This window comes from Gavialis gangeticus, unplaced genomic scaffold (genome assembly GCF_001723915.1).
Source record: "Gavialis gangeticus isolate Ggan-Ray unplaced genomic scaffold, GavGan_comp1, whole genome shotgun sequence".
NCBI lineage: Eukaryota > Metazoa > Chordata > Crocodylia > Gavialidae > Gavialis > Gavialis gangeticus.
Genome location: NW_017729030.1, coordinates 2,978,398 through 2,995,333, shown reverse-complemented (window position 1 = coordinate 2,995,333; position 16,936 = coordinate 2,978,398). Strand labels below are relative to the sequence as shown.

The following is a 16,936-nucleotide window of genomic DNA, read 5'->3' as shown; positions in this document are numbered from 1 at the left end:
CCTTCAGGAACGACCACTCTTCTTGGACTCCCAACTCCCCTCCTGTCCCCTCCGGGACTTCAGTGCCTTCCTGACTAGTCTCCTTAGCTCAAAGAAATCCGCCCTCCTGAAGTCCAGGGCTGCTGTCTTGCTGCAGGCCTTTGCCACCCTGTGCTGGATGGTGAATTCCAATAGGTGATAATCGCTATCGCCCAGGTGATCGAGCACCTGCAGTCCCCTCACTAGGTCATCGGTTGTGGCCAGGACCAGGTCTAACAAGGCATTTCCCCTGGTGGGGCTGTGCACCTCCTGGGTTAGATGGAGGTCCTGTAACATGGCTGGGAACCTACGTGAGCGGTCAGATCTGGCTGACTGCTTTTCCCAGCAAATGTCTGGATAGTTTAGGTCACCCATGATGACCACATCCTTTGATTTAACTGCCTCCAGGAGCTGGCCTGAGAATTCCTGGTCTGGCTCTTCTCCCTTCCAATGCATATTGTAAATTACAATATAAGGACTGCTATTGAAGTGCTTTTGTGCTTTTGGTTCTTTGTAACTATAAGAATAGAACTAAAACATTTCAGATGTCTAGTTGTGCTGTCCCAGGGTTCCCTAATGTACCATAAGGAAATTGTGGAATTGGAGGGTTTTTAAAAATGAAGAGCATATACAGAAAAAAAGAAAGTTCCATGCAAACAACTTTACAAGTCTCTAATCAAGCATGTTTTTAACTTTAAGTGCCTACTTGGCCTGGACTTAATATAGCCTATAGAAGATATTGAGAAATTCAAATTTGTATCCCAATAAATAACAGTGCTTGTATAAGTTATCCCAAGAAGCATTTTGATATTCATATCCATATTTATTTAGATTACAAATCTGCCTGAAAAATAGCATGATGTAAATATCTGATTTCCATAAGCACCTTGGAAATTTAATAAATTAAAACATTCTCCATACAAGGCATATACAGTGTACAGAACAATTTGGGTTATAGTAGAATGATTAAGAACTTTTGCATACATTTATTAAGAAGTCATGAACTAGTGGAGAGTTTTTCCGCATTTTTGTATGATTTATCACAATGATTTGAGTTAGGAGTGAGTTAAATTGTAATGGAGATTACTAGCTCATTAATATTTGTCATCTCAGGGCATAATATTATTATTAGTTACTAATTTCTATTCCAACTATTCTTTCTCTGTAGGTCAATAATGCTTTGAAACAAGAAATACTAGCTTAGTTAGATCCAGCACTAAGAATAATATTTGTTGCTTCTATATTTTGAATGTATTATTCGTTTTGTCAAGTGCTTCTTGTATTCAGTGCCAACAAATTACTCAGCAAGAGAAGAAAGATTCAGCTGTGATATTCTCTGCAATCACTCCTATTCGTACAAAGATTATGCTATACCATAAAAGAAAAAATAAGACTAAAAGTGCACATCGGTACTGTAAGGACAGAAAACCTACTATCAGGATCACTGGATATTATTTTTAAAAGCACTATTAAAAGGCAATAGGTTCAGAGTCAATGTTATGAGAAAGCAAACCAAAGCATTTTGCAACCATCGATGTTGACTTCTAAGTTAATCAAATTACCAGTACTCTGTCTCTGCATAAAGACACCACCATCAACCTTCCCTTATTTGCACGTGGAAAAAATAATCACATAGGACAATTTTTGGGTTTTATTTTTTAAATACAAAACAAAACAAAACTGTCCTGTGATGGTTGTTTTTTACCATACCATAGATGGCAAATCTGTTTAATATATATGTTTTTTATATACATATATGATTTGTAACACACAAAAATTCTCTGTGTTGTTTTATCACATTTTTTTTCTTTTATCATGCTAGTGTTCTAATGGAAAGACTTGGGTCTAGATGATTTTTACATTGTTATACACTATATATGTTTTACAATACTTGAATAATTGTCTAGCACATAGGTTCATACACCACGATCTTGTGGGAAGCATGCAACACATCACAAAACTCCCAAATGTGAAGTGCATTTAAAACTAGGTTTAATTTAAGTGCATCCTTAAATCCAAACATTGCAAAGAACTGAAATTTAGATGTAGCTCTTTGTGCACCTTGTACTTTAGGTGATAACAGGACTATTCCAATACTTTGAGAGCTTAATGCATTCTTGAATCAGACTTAATAAAAATGGACACAAAGTCTTGGGGCAGGAATTACATGGTTCTAATCTGTAACACAACAGAAGTTCAGTGCACAATAACCACTTTCAAGATGGCTGAAATTGGTTTAAGATAAACCTAGATGGAGGTAGCATCCGATTTAACTGATTTAAGTTAAATTGGTTTATTGAAGTTCTGTTCCACGTCCCTTCCAGATTCAAAATTAACTCAGTCCCCCAGCATCCCAGGATACTTTGCACCTCTTCCACAAGGTAGGTGGGCTAGCATTGGCCCAAGCTGTCTGCTCCAGCTGAGCAGGGAGGCATGCTTTAGCACAATACAGCTTCTGGCCTGGACCACTGCAGGCATGCCTCTGCATTTTCAGGATCAAAAGTGAATGTATCTTCACTTGCTTAAACTAACCTGCAGAGATTGAACTGATTCAGCCTCAATTTTTTTGACTCTCTGTACATAGCCAAAATACTTTCATGTGCCATTATCTAAGCAGGATTTTGTATTTTTTTCTTCTGTGTACAGTCATAAATAAGGCTGGATAGATTTGTTACCATCATCATCTGCTAGAAAGAAGAGATTAACTAATATGCTATTATGGTATGAGGCACGTACTTAATTACCTTTCAGATATCAGTTAGAATCTCATCCCTAATAGGGGACAAGTCATGTGCTATGGGTGCCTACTGTTTCCTTACATTTGGTTTTACTTAAGGATTAATAATCCAAAAAGTGACTGGATAGAATGCATTTTTTACATTATCTTTGAGTCTGTTTGTATTTGGCTAGTATCTTATCAGGTTGGTATGAAAAGACCAGGTGTGATTTTGGTTCACTGAGTTAAATAATTTTCTGATTATGTTTCCTCATGCAGCGACTATCTTGTTATACTGGAATACCTTCCAGCAATGCCATTCTGATTGGTAAGCCACCAAAGAACCAGTTGCTCTGCTATATGGCAGCTAAGTGAGGAACTAATAACTTTCTGCTGTTTTTTGTCCCTCAACAGGCTATCTGCAGATGTGCCTTTAGTAGAGAGACAACAATCACTGCTTTCAATTATTCTAAAACCTGAAACAGGGGTTCACAGTTCTCCAACATTCCCCATCCCATGATCGTTATCTGGAGTCCTGTGCCTTTCTAAATTATTTCTTCTACTCTTCTTTTCTTGTTCAGACACCTATTATTCTGAACCTCCAGTGGGGCTATGTGATTTTCTGCCATTTTCTGATGTTTTATGAAGCAACATAAATATAGAAAGCTTTTAGATTTCCCTGGTATTCTGGAGATAATGTAACAGATTCACCTTCTTTGCCACCTTTTCCATGTACTATTTTTAAAAGATAGTTTTTATTTACCATCTATGGTATAGCATATTATCTTCAAGAAGATGCTAAGTTGCTAAATGCTTAAAAGACTAACATAATAATTTAACATAATCAAAATAGTCTTTGGCAGAAGATAATAGATTATATACTATTTGTATGTAATACTATGCTAGATGGATTATAATTTCCATAAAAGTCCTTTAATGTGGAATAAAAAAGCACTAGTAGCTAAAATGCTAGAAAGCACAATCAATTTTTTAAATAAGAAAAAAAATATTGGCTTAGTGAACTTTTCAAGGACAAAACCTTTTCAAGTGACCTCTATAAAAAAAAAAAGTCATTAGGAGAAGTGTCAGACTACAGGAAAAACTTTCTCTCTCTCTGACCTTGAGTAAAATATTTCATTTGAGTCAGAAATTTATCCTACAATAATCAGTACCATTGAAGATTAAACTGAAATATTGCATAACTATGTAGATGATTCTTCTTTACAACAAATAGATCTCCCTCCATTTAATATGAATCAAGTGGAGTATGATGTTAGGTAGAGTACACACCTGCCATCAGACAAACTCTACAGTACATGTTATAATTTATCCAATAGAACTTTGAATATAATCAGTGGATATGCTATAATTATAGCCAGAGCTGTTTTGTTAATGTTGCCCATGAGCTTCCTTCCTGGACCCATGTCTTCAATCAATAATAACTTCTATCTTTGAGGCTGGGAATTTGTAGGTCTCATCTTTATCTAAAAGTGAAGAGGTTCATTCTAGCTCAAGAAAGTTTGAGTACGAATAGTTCAACTGCTTTTCAGTAAAAACTGCATGAAAAATAATTTCATATTGTAAATATGAATTCGAACATGTATTTCCACACTTGTACAATGAAAATTACTTGGAGTAGAAACCTGAAATTTGCCAAATAGTCAACAATAGGAATGACTTTGAATTCCAGTGAAAGACTAGGCCTTTTTGGAGAACTTAATAATTGTCTTCTGCATACAGACACAGCTAAACCTGTCTCTAGATCTACATTTAGTAAATTTAGCTGCATAAGAAAGTATTAAAGGGGTTCCTAATTTGAGACAAATGGCCAGCCAAAATTCTTCTAGGTTTTATCCTTTTAGGATTTTTAAGGTAGAAGGAGTCTTTCTATGCAGTAGGGATGTCCTTAAACATCACAAACAGCACAAGTTAACTTTAAGGATTGTTAGGTAAAATTAGAAAGTGCTGTGAGCAGTTCTACATTTGGTGTTAAAACCATCTGTAAAGTGCATAGGTCTGATCTGCTGCTAGAGGACTTGCAAGCAGGGGCATAGTGAGGAGCTGACAAGTCTGCTTCTTGTCTGTCCTGCTCCCTGATTCTCTAGCAGCAATACCTCTCCCTGCCCCCAGCCCCAGCATGTATACGCATACGCACAGCCCCCTCCACTCCCAACCCCAGCACACACACATACACACTGCATTCCCAGATTGCCTTTGGCTGCCACCATCACTCCTGCAGCAACAATGGTTGCTCCCTGTTTACTTCTGGGCTCTAATGGTCCCATGAAAGCATGCCCCCCACTGCCACCGCTGCCTCCATTACCAGGTGTGCTACTTGGTGGCAATGACAACTAAAGGCAAGTCTTGGGATGGGATGAATGAGTGTGTGGGGGTTGACTGTAGGGTGTGTGGTGAAGCAGTGGGAGCATGTAATCTGGAGCTGTGCAGGTGGGATGCATGCTGGAGGGATGTGTGTGTGCATGTGCACATGAGCATGCCTAGTATGTGTGCGTGTGCTCTCTTGCAACCCAGATGCTCCCTGTTCTCTGTTCCATTTTACCTCTGCTGGAATTCAACCCCCCTTCCCCCCGCCCTGCCTTTCTTCCTCTCCCATCTTTCCTCACTCACCAGCCGGTGCTCTGATGTGCACCGTCACTGGGAGGACATGTGTCCAGGAGGACAGCTAATCTCCCTGGGACTGGTGCCTCCTGGGATGCTAGAAGACCACAAATTGGTTGTTTTATCTCTGTGGAATGTTTAGAAGAACTAAAATGAGCTGCCTACCACAGGTCACATAATTTTGAGACACCTAGAGGCACTTAGCACTTGTTAATGAGCTTAAACTGTGAGTGTTCAGGTTTAAAGCACCCTTAACAATAGCTAACTGTAACATGTATTCCTACCCTAAGATTCACAAATGAAAGTTCAGCTCAGAAGTATGCCAGGAGCTGCAACGAGAATATGAATAAAAGAAGGATTTCTTACAATAAACCTCCTAAGAAACATGAAGAAGTGTCCTGTGATATTTAGTTCATTGATTCCAACATATTACCTATATTTTTCAGTTTATTATTGCAAAATCCTGACCCATGTAATAATTTAACTTCTATTTTCTTTTTTAATTCTAAAAAGAGTGAATTATTTTGCCATTTGGATTTCTAGGATAGCCATAACTCTTTATGTGTGAGGGTGCAAATAATCTTCATGTGCTTCACTTAGGAAAACATATATTTTGTGGTATAAAAGCATAGAAAACATGGAGAACAAAGGAATATTACATTAATCATATGATGAAGATATGTGTGGCTAATCAACTTTTTACCACCTATAACACATGTGCGGCTAAGTTATTTTTTTATCTCAGAAAATCTATTTAAATAAGTTAATTAGGAACAATGAACTGAGAACTGCATTAAAAACATTAATGGATAAGTTAATTTCTTTAACATAAAGCATTCATTTTTGACCAGCTAAAATGCATTCATTTGTACCTATGTGTAAGTGTATATGCATATTCACAAATACTTATCAATGAATGGAGGATGGGCTGGCAATATGGCAGAAGCGGGCAATTATTTCCGGAGGAGGGCCGCTTACCAAGTTTTGGCAAGTTGTTGAGGGTTGCATGGGTAGCCCTGCCCCTTAACAGGTGCCCCGCCCCCTGGTTGCCATCTTGGTACCAGATGTCCCACCCCCTAACTCCTGACCTTTGCCACCAGAAGTCCCTCTCCTTGTCCCCAGAAGTACTTCTTTCAGCAAGGGGTTTTGCCATCTCTGAACCAGAAAAATAGTAAATTGTATTCTAAAAATTGAACATCTAAAACATTCATTAATTTGATTTCAAAAAATATTTTTGCCCTGGTTTCATGTGTTTGTGTAGTATACATAGAGGTGATTGCACAATAGCTTTAAATGAAGTCTAACACTTGTATATTGTGGTGGGGTAGGTATATGTTTTTGGGGGGGCTGTGGGTGTGTGGGTATGTGGGGTGAGGGAGCATGTGGGCAGGGCCATCCTTAGGGGGCATGAATTGGGGCAATTGCCCTGGGCCCTGCATTTTGCAGGGTCCCGTGGAGCCAGGTGGAGCAGCTGCAGCGACTTAGCACCACCACTGCCATCAGCTTCACATTCAGTCGCTCACCACCCCCACCCCCCCTCCCAGCCACCAAAGCTGCTTCTGGCTTCCTTGCATCCAGGGCATGCAGGGGCAGGGCCCCGCACAGGCTGATTTGCCTCAGGCCCAGCACACTACTTGGGGCATCTCTGTATGTGGGTGTGTGTGTGCGTTGTGGGTAGGTATGGGGTTGGTGGGGGGTTGTGTGTGGGAAGGGTGGCTGAGGTGTGTGGGGGGGTGTATGGCGGTATGAGGGGGGTGTGGATGCATGTGTATGGTGCGGGGCGGGGTGTGGATGCACCCTATGAACGCAGACACACACTGGCCAGGAGCCCTGCAGGCAGGGCACACAGCTACGCAGGGAGATACTCTGGGTCCAAGATCTTGGGTCAGTGACAGAGCTGGGCTGTGGCAGACCTGTGATCTGCTTCTTGCCCACCCTTGTCTGTGGAACTTATCATAGGGGCTTGCAGGCAGTGGATCGCAGCTCTGCCCCGGCCCTGCACCATCACTGCCCCAAGATCCCAGGGTGTCTGTGGCCCTCCTCACCCATGCAGCCCCACCCCAGCCTCCCACCATGCACCCTGCACACATGGGCCTTGCCCCCCATGATAGGTGTGGGGCAGAATGGAGTCTGCTGTGGACCCAATCCAGCCCATGGGCCAGACTTTGCTCACCTTTGTGTTAAGAGCTCCAGGAGTTGCCAAAAATGACTGTGTAACATGGCCTAAAGCATCCTGCTAATGTATTTTTTCCCATGGAATTAGAAAGAATTACAGGACATTGCTTCATGTTCATAAACACTCTTATTTGTACATAGTAATAAGTAAAATGTCTTCAGTGACTGGAACTAATATTTGCCAAGTCAAACATATGTGCTTCAGGAAGTAGTTTTGATAGTGGTGATTATTATTTTTTTTCCTGATTTACCCATATCTAGAGTTCCAAAATGGTTACAGGAGTCCATCTGGTAGGAGTATCTTTCATACTGTGACTGCTAATACCAATTTAAAGTTTGAAAAATCATCTGTTATAAAAATAATCCTTTTAATGCTAATGTCTTGAGCTAATTCCTCCATAGGTGGTCCTATCTAAAATTTGCCTTCTCTCTCTCTCTCTCTCTCACTTTTTATCCTGACACAGGATAATGGCTGCATTTCAGGCAGAAGTACCTATATTTCAATGATAGGCAAGTGATTTTTATAAAAATCTTAGACCCATTGTAGTTAATAGCAAAACACCCTTTAACTTATGAATAAACATACCATTTCACTGATGGTTTATAAAAATATTTAAGGGTCCTTGTGAATGATAGGTGTTATGTAAATGTGAATTGTTTCTTGCTTGAAATATCTTTCAAATCTGCTTAATGTTTAAAAGCAGTAATATCGTATAAAGAAGCTATACATTACAGCATGTATATTCCCTAAGTTACTGGTGTATAGTTCTCTCCCAAGAATATAAATTACAATAACCATATGCATGGTAGTTTCTGAATTGTGTATTGTAGCTTTGGTTATAACATAGCTCTAAGCTAGATAATATCGTTCTAGACATATGGCTTGTGTTATGGATTTCTCCTTCAGGATATATTATTCTTCCATAATTTATCCTGCAGGAGGATTCCCAGGAAGATTATTTCCTAAACCTTCCTGAATCTCTGGTATCTATTACTGTTTATTTTTTGGACCCTTCTTTTTAATGGAAATGACATCACACAGCAGGCAAAAAAAAGAGAACGAAACACTTTTTTACCTCTTTAAATAGTGCTGATTTTGTGTTGTTGTTGTTTGGAAACAGAACCATATGTCCTCATAAACTGAGTTATTTGATATTCCAGTTTCTACATTCAGCTCTTATATACAGCAAATAAAACATCTCCATATATGTGGGGAGAGTCAGAATGCTGGAAATACCAATCAAAAGAGTACAAAATTCAGTAGACTTAAAAAAGAGAAAAAACAACATCTCTTTCAAGCATTCGTAGCTCAGGATGGATTGTGTTCACTACACATGAATCTCACAAAGGCAGTAAATGAGAAAACATTATCAATATCCTAGCATGAAACACAGGAGAAATATCAGCATGTTGGGTAGGAAAGATGGACATTAATATAACTTCTAAATATAACCAAACATTTAAAGAAAACCCAGTAAAAATGTTGAAACATAAGGCTTGCAATCCACGATTAACTGGGTGTCTAAAGCATAGATAGGGTGATTTAAAACATGTAGTATTATTAGTAAATGCAAGGGCCTAATACTAGAATTATGTAAAGCAGCCTATCCAAAATGTTTCTTCTCAAATCTTAATCTATCACTATAAAATAAGACACATTTCCTTCTGCAGACAGACCATTTGGCAGCTTCAGCAAACTGTATTTTATAAATTGTTCCTCTGTCTTCCATAAATGAATAGAGTGCATTCTATAACAATAGGTCAAAAATAATTATGTTCCATTAACAGTCCTTACAATTGATTCCTTTGCTTATACCTGAGACTGTCTAATACTATTCAGGGTGCTTCTTTTTTGAAGTAGATAAAAAGAGGGAAATGGTCCTACAGAGTTTTACCGCTGTAATATAATAGGCTTTCCAAGGAATCCCTGCCCCTTCCCAATGAAAAAGATGGTAGGGAAGAAATAAAATAAAAAAATAAAACTGTGCATGCCAAGCTGGAGCCAGAGACAGCTGAGACTTTTTAATAAAATGTTTTATCTTGTTTTTATATTGGAATATGCTGATGTGCTGAAGAGGGTGAGAAACTTTTTTACCAATCTAACCATTCAATAAAAAATCATTAGACTGAAAGAAAGCACTTGTTAGGAAGAGATAATAGTTTAAAATGACTATAGCATGTAGCTCAGGTGATCAAGGCCAGTCTTTAAAAACGTCTCTGCCTAACCTGAAATATATCTATGAATTTTACTTCCCATATTTTTAAGGGAGTTGCTTTTGTTGCTTGTTTGACTGAAAATACATTTTTGAAACCTTAATTTTGTGATTTTTTCCCAACTATGATTTCACAAAAAGAAAATACAACTTCCCCACAGTATTTTTCCCCCTGAAATTCAACAAAGATGCCTAACTGCAGATGAGCCCTGATCCTATTCTGCACACTGGGGATAGTCTACACTCCTGAATAAGGTGGTTTCCAGTAAGGACAGAGAGAGGACACTCCACCCACCTTGGTTTTCAGACATGCTTCAGACTTAAAAGTACACTCTGACCTCATCCCCAGCACCAGCTCTTAAACCCTTGGGCTAAGGACAGAAATTACACATCAGCCAGTTTAAGTGATCAGAAACTGGTTTAAACCTATAGCAGAACAGAAGTTCAGTGCACATAAACCAGTTAGAAAATGGATGAAATGAGTTTAAGATAAACCTAGTTGAATGTAGTATCAGACTTAACTGATTTGGGTCAAACTGGTTAATGGAACTTCTGTCCCAGACCCTTTCCTGGTTCAAGTTATATCACAGTCCTCCAGCATCCCAACATGCTTTCCACCCCTTGGCTGGGCTTTGCTGTCTGCCTGAGCAGAGTAGGGCTGGCCTCACCCCACTGCTTTCTCGCTGGAGCAGTGAGGGCTGGCTGACAAGAGGGTGGGGGTAGGAAACCTGACTGGGGGTGTGAGCATAGGTGGGGGGAAAGTGGTGAGCAGGGAGAGAAAGCCGGGGATGACCCTGGTTGGGGTCCCATACTGGTGGGAGAGGGGAAGCATGGGGGTTTAATCCCCCTCGTTCCTCCCCTTCACCTAAGGCACTGCCCAGGACACTGACTAGCTGTGTCTCCACTGCTCAGGGACAAACCTGGAAAGGGCTGCTTCCCTCTTCCCTCTCCAGGCACAGCCCAGCTGGGATTCCTACAGGCCAGGATGGGGTTTTTAACCCCTCCCCAATCATATTCAGCAGCCTGCCAGAACCTGGCCATGCACACCCCCCCCCAGCTTAGCTTCCCTCCAGCCTTCCATCACTGCTGAAGGAAGGGGAGGAATCACTCTAGCACCTTCCAGCTTCTAGCCCGAGCCACTCCAGACATGTGCCTGTATTTCCAGAATCAAAAGTGAATGTCTATTCACTTGCTTCTCAGTTTTATTTATGCAGGTTAGACTAACCTGCAACGATTGAACTCATTTAGGCTCTGGGTTTTTGAATGTCTGTACTTAGCCTCAGTCTGCTGATGTGTCTGCAAATGGCTGCAGGGATGGCCCTTCATCAACCTTTCTAGTGTACTTCAAGGTTTGGAATCATGAGTGACTAGTGCCTCCTGAGTTGGGGGGGGGTGACACCCGCAGAAGTCACTGATAGCAGTGGCCCTGTCGGGGGGAGGGCACCAGCCCTACCAACAGCATCAGTGTCAGCCGTCAGGGGTGCACCAGCCCCATCGGGGGGCACGTGCACCCCCTATCAGTCACCTATGTTTGGAATGCATCAGCTCCGTCCTTGCCACTATTGCAGTGGTATAGACAAGCTCCTACACCTCAAAGCCACTTACTGAGAAAAAAATATGCTTCTTGCCCTAGGGGAGTAATCTTTTTCCACTGTAGAGGTTCTGATCTTTTCTCCAATTTCTTAGCAGTCAGCTTTATGTGCCTCCAGAACACATGAGCAGTGAACAGGGAGTTTTTTATATGCATCCAGGTGGAGGATCCAGGAAGTAGGACATCTGATTTTTAGGTCCTGCTTAGCTTACCCAACCACCCATCTGTGTGCTAGACATTGCTGAAATCATCCCCTATCTATCCTGTTAAAGCTGAGCCACTAGCCAAAAAGGAATTTAAGGGCCAGAGAAAGAGGGAGAACGAGCCAGTAGCCTAGTGAGAGGCCCCTCTTCCAGTGCTGTTTATGCATTTTATATGATGAGTATAAATTATAAACCACCAGCTGAAGTTCTGTAGTCAGAGCATTCTCCCAGGAAGTGAAAGATGTGCATTAAAAATCCACCTAGGATCAGTAAGGCCAAGTGTCACTGGGCTAACCACTAATTTATTGGGCAAGAGCAGGGTGGGTCATCTAACTCCTCAGTTTTTGTGGCTGGGTCATTTAAATAACATGTATCCCCTCCTCCCCGCAAAGAAGTGAAGAGTTTCTTAAGGACCTTAGAAGAGTGAAATAATAACAATACTCACAGCAGCAGAACATTAACTGCCATTGTCCTTCTGTCCACCTATGGCAGCTTAGGGTGTTATGCCTTATGATTGTGTCAGGATTGACTGTGTAGTTTTACTAATAGGCTAGACAATAGATTGTATGTGAATTATATATAGATGAGAATGATCCTGCCTCTGGCATAGATTTGGACTAGATGCCCTCTGAAGATTTAAAGCTAAATTTTATATTGCTGCTAAAACATCTCTGTGTCATCTTTACTTCATCAAACCTAATGCAACCAGGCACAAGAAAGCAGTTTACTCTGTGGAGGTATACTTCTCCTATATTTTCAGTGAGGACCTGTTGTGTTCCTGAAGATGCATTCTGCTTTGCCCTGAAGCATTACAGATCTCTCCCATTCTTTTAATGAGTAAGCATTTAAGTGAACTCCCCCTGGAAAGAATTTCAAACAGTATAGGACCATCATCTATTCCAGCTACACTAGGAGGGAGTTTTAAGTAGCTGAAGCACTATGTGAGGAAGCTTGCTCTTTGCTGCTATTGCTTTATAGATTTTCCATTGACTATATAACATTAAATGCATAAACAACATTGGAAGTAAGGGTTTCTTTTCTCCATACCTGAAAAAATTCAAAGGGACCAGGCAGAAGCTCCAGCCCAAAGGAGCAGCTGCAGAAGTAGTTAGAGTAGGAAATTTTCTATGGTTTTGACATCTACCCGAAGAATCTTGTCTGCCTATGTCCTTAGACCAACATGGCTACAACCAGCAACCCTATGGTTTTGACTAGAATTTCTCTGCCCTGTGCTGATTGTTTCTTTATTCCAATCCTCACATTTGTTATCTTCATTTTTTCCCATTTAGCTTTTACCTTCCCCAAGTAAATCCACCCAAAACACAGCACAGAAATAAAATTATGAAATTACTTTGATGTTTGCTGCTGTCACTCTGGTTTAATCAAGAACATTATTTATTGTAGATATCATGGACAATATATTTTTGACTATCTTGGAAAATTGTAAATATGAAATCAATTCATTATTATCTGGCACAAACAAACGACCCTGGCTCCACAGAGCTCATTGAAGTATTGATCTCTAAGTATGCTAGGAGCATCAGAATACAGTATAACCTTATAAATTCAGATATAAAAAATGCGGTATTCTCAAAAATCCAGCACTTTTTAGAAATACATTAGATTGGGGAGTAGTGGTGGCTAGTCCCAAAGCAGCTGAGGGGGAAGCTTGCACATGGTAACTGCTGCTGCCATCCACCATCCTGTGTCACTGCTGCTCCAGGACCAGCCACTACTACTTCTCCAACCCCAGCTTCATGATTGGCCGCTGCTTCAGTTTAAAAAATCTAGAATTTTCACATTTCTGGCACATGCTCAGTCCTGAGCATGCCAGATTTATAAGGTTATATTGTACTTTCATGGAAACAAGGTTTATTTCCAGTAACATAGGATTATAATATAATTACATGATAAACCAAGAGAAAAATAAAAATCATGCTGTGAAGTTGAAATTACTTTGAGTAGAATCTAGAGTATTTGAAAATTCACTGTTAATGTAAGCACGCTTTTTAAAATTGCTTTTTTTAAAATTTAAAAGACTGCCCCTTTGTGAAAGTTCTCTTTCAAATGGATTCCAATGAGAAAAAAAATTAGCTGATTCTATGTGTGATTTTTTTACTTTTATCTAAGTTTTTTTTACTTGGTCCTTTAAAATGATAATGTTAACATTTTAGACTCTCCAAGTTGACCTGACTATAGCACTGATTCTGCTATAAATTATGGCATATTTAATATCACTCTTTGGTCATATACCCAAGGATCTCTTGTATACAGAACTCCTTGCAGGAGAAAGACCATATGGGCATTCTCATCTCTGGTTCAATGTGCTATCACTTTGTGTACACTACACAAACACATGTAAATCAGGACAAAAATATTTTTCGAAATCAAATTAATTGATGTTGTAGATGTTCCAGTTTTAGAATATAATTTGGTATTTTTCTGGTTCTGAGATGGCAAAACCCCTTGCTTAAAGGAGTATTTCTAGGGGTAAGGGGAGGGACTTCTGCTGGCAAAGGTTGGGGGTTAGGAGGCAGGACTTCAAATCACAGGATGGTGACCAAGAGGTGGGGCACCTGTCAATGGGTGGGGCTACCAATGCAGCCCTCAATAGCTTGCCAAAACCTGGTAAGTGGCCCTCCTCCTGAAATAATTGTCTGCCTCTGAGTTAATGGAATCCCATGTTGATTCACAAGTTTGGTAGGCAGGAGCTGGAATTGGGAAGGCAGAGAGCAGGGAAACAGCATTTATATGTAACCTCCCAGATAATGTGAATTGGTAGACTGTAAAAAGACTGTTAAGAAAGGAAATTGGAGGAGTTACATTTGTGAAATTTTTCAGAAATGCAGAAGGAAAGCCCAATGACTGTGGTATAGTCAAGTTTAGGAATAAAGACTATGAACAGAAAGTGCTAGAGACTCTGAACCAATGTAACCCAGGTGGTACTCCAAAAGGTACCCCCTCTCCAACTGAAGGGATCAAAGCAGGTGCACAAGCACTGTGGGAGGTGTAGGGACTCTCCTCCCCCTATGGAGCAGAGCCAGACCACCAATGGGGACTTAACCATATGTCTTTTAATGAGGGAACAATACTGGGAACATAACAGGCATAAATCAGAGGGCATAGTGGACACTACAATGCCCCAAGGGGGCAGGATTCAACAAAGTTTAGACACTTACAATCATTGACAAAAGACAGGGTTAAGAAAATATAAAACACAAACAGCAAAGCAAACAATACTGGTTGGTGAAATATAAAAGGCACAAAATACAAAATGTCAAGGAAACATAGGGCCTAGGTACCTGGAGGGGGAGAAAGCACAATGGCCCCTTTTCACTGCAAGAAGATTTGCTTCTTCTTAGGTGGCTCATCCCAAATCACAGGAGCTGGGACTTAAACTCAGGTCTCCCACATGGTGGGGAGGAATACTCTAACACAGCCACTACTGGTGGCACTGCTCCAGCCTGCTAGGGGTCTTGACCTTCCCGGATCCCCAGCCTCACGTTGAGCTGCCTGGCCTCTGATTGGAGGAGCTGGAAGCAGAGCTGGGAACCTCTCAGTCGCTGCTCAGATCCTTGCTGGAGCTGGGGAGTCTCTCCTGCTGGCTACAGCCTCTCATAGGGGACCCTGGAGCCCAGTGGGGAGCCTCTCTTGATGGCCAAATGCTGCGCTGCTGAGGGCCCCACTGCTGCCTGCAGGTCCTGCTCCTTCAGGCTCTTCTGGGGCAACTGCTCCCATCCCGCTAGCTGGCAGCTCTTGCCAGCTCTTTGAAGCTCCTTCCTTGTGGTCCCTCGCTGGTCTCTCCTGAGTCAGCCATGCTGCCCCTTTTATCCCCCTCCAGGTGACCCAAGGGACCAATCAGGGGACAGAGAGGGTGAGTCTCTGGGGCCTGATTGGTGAGGAAAGGGAATCCCAAGTCCTCCAATCATCTATTGCCCTTTCAAACCCCCTGGGCTAAGTCACTAGCAGCTAGCCTATCACATCAATATGATCTTGGGGGGAGACCTTTGAGCTTTAAGGCTGGCCCAAGGGGACAGTGGGTTAGAAGGGGATCTTGGTTAATCCAGGAACAAGTTCTGAGGACCAGGCAACTTGGGGTGCTGCCATAGATCAGATTACCATGAATTGTTTCAGAGTAGAACAGTCTATCCCAAGGTAAAAGAAACCCAAAAGTAGGCTGGAGCTGGATTATAATATGGGTTGATAATCTGAGACCAAAGGTCAGCAAGGAAGAGCTCAAGGTGTTATTCAGCATGGTGGAAGTGGTGAAGGTGGTAGATATCCAAGTGGATAAAGTTGGCAAGACCCAAGGTTGAGGCATGGTTATGTTTGAGTAACTAATAGAGGTCATCCAGGCAGCTTCAGTGTATAATGGACAATATCTATTTGGAAGATGGATACAGGTCAGGATTTAGCAAAACCCACAGTTGTTCTTTTTTATTATTATTTTAAAATATATTTGCTCCCCTTCCCCTAACCATTTCTGATTTTTTCACTCCTTCTCTATTCCCTATAAATACGTATAAGTGAAATAAGACATAGGATAAGCTTCAGCATTTTATTTTGGTAGCAGGTTGTTTTTGTTTTATTTTTTTTCCTTCTTTTCAAATAAGTGCCCTGTTATGGATATCCACTGTTTTATATTGTATAAGTATTGTGTTTATATTGATTTTTACTATTCTATATTACTGTTTTACTAATACTATATGATTTAGGCCTACATATGTAAGTTAGCATAAGTCATGCCAAGTTTCCATTTTGTTTGACAAGTCTCTATCTTGTGTCCCCTGCCTGGGCATACCCTATTGTAACCCAGTTGTAACTGTGTGACTCATACCTAGCCCTTCTACATAAATTTGTTCTTGAATGAATGGGGATGAATGAGGGTGTTTGAGAGACAATGGCAGTAGGTCTAAAAATAGCTCCCTCTGAATGACCAAACTATCAACTTGACGACCCAACCATCACCCTGGATTGACCCTCCATGGCTCAAGATTTAGAAGACAAAGACTGCTGCAGAAATCAGTCAACCCACCATTACAGACACCTGAAACTGCATGTACTTACCTAGGAGTGCACATGCTCAGTACACCAGGGGCTGACTCTTGCCTGCCACTAGGGTCATAAGAGGTCTGCCCCTATAAGAGGGGACCCAGTGGGACACCCTCTCCATTTGGATCAGCACCATGCCACACCACCTATCCACCCAGAGGCCCTGCTGGTGACCTCCCTCTGGACAGCTCCTTGCTGGAGAAGACTCCGACTGGCCATCAAGGATCACCTCACAGCCCAGGATAGGTAGCTATCATCCACCTTCCTTCCCTAAGCAAAGGACTTGGACTCTGTTTCTGCTCCCTACCTGGTCTCCAACCCTTCCACTGAGTCTCTTTATCCTGCTACC

At 41.2% G+C, this 16,936-nt stretch overlaps 1 long non-coding RNA gene across 1 annotated transcript in view; it reads right to left on the bottom strand.

Annotated features, from left to right (window-relative positions):
• The window catches only part of LOC109300967, a 22,647-nt gene extending 9,386 nt beyond the window's left edge, over window positions 1-13,261 (bottom strand). Inside the window, exons 1-3 of the long non-coding RNA XR_002098372.1 lie at window positions 13,248-13,261; window positions 9,345-9,350; window positions 855-862 (exon numbers count right to left, since the gene is read on the bottom strand). This is a non-coding gene — a long non-coding RNA (uncharacterized LOC109300967). The remainder of the gene's footprint in view (window positions 1-854; window positions 863-9,344; window positions 9,351-13,247) is intronic.
• Window positions 13,262-16,936: the final 3,675 nt, after the last annotated feature.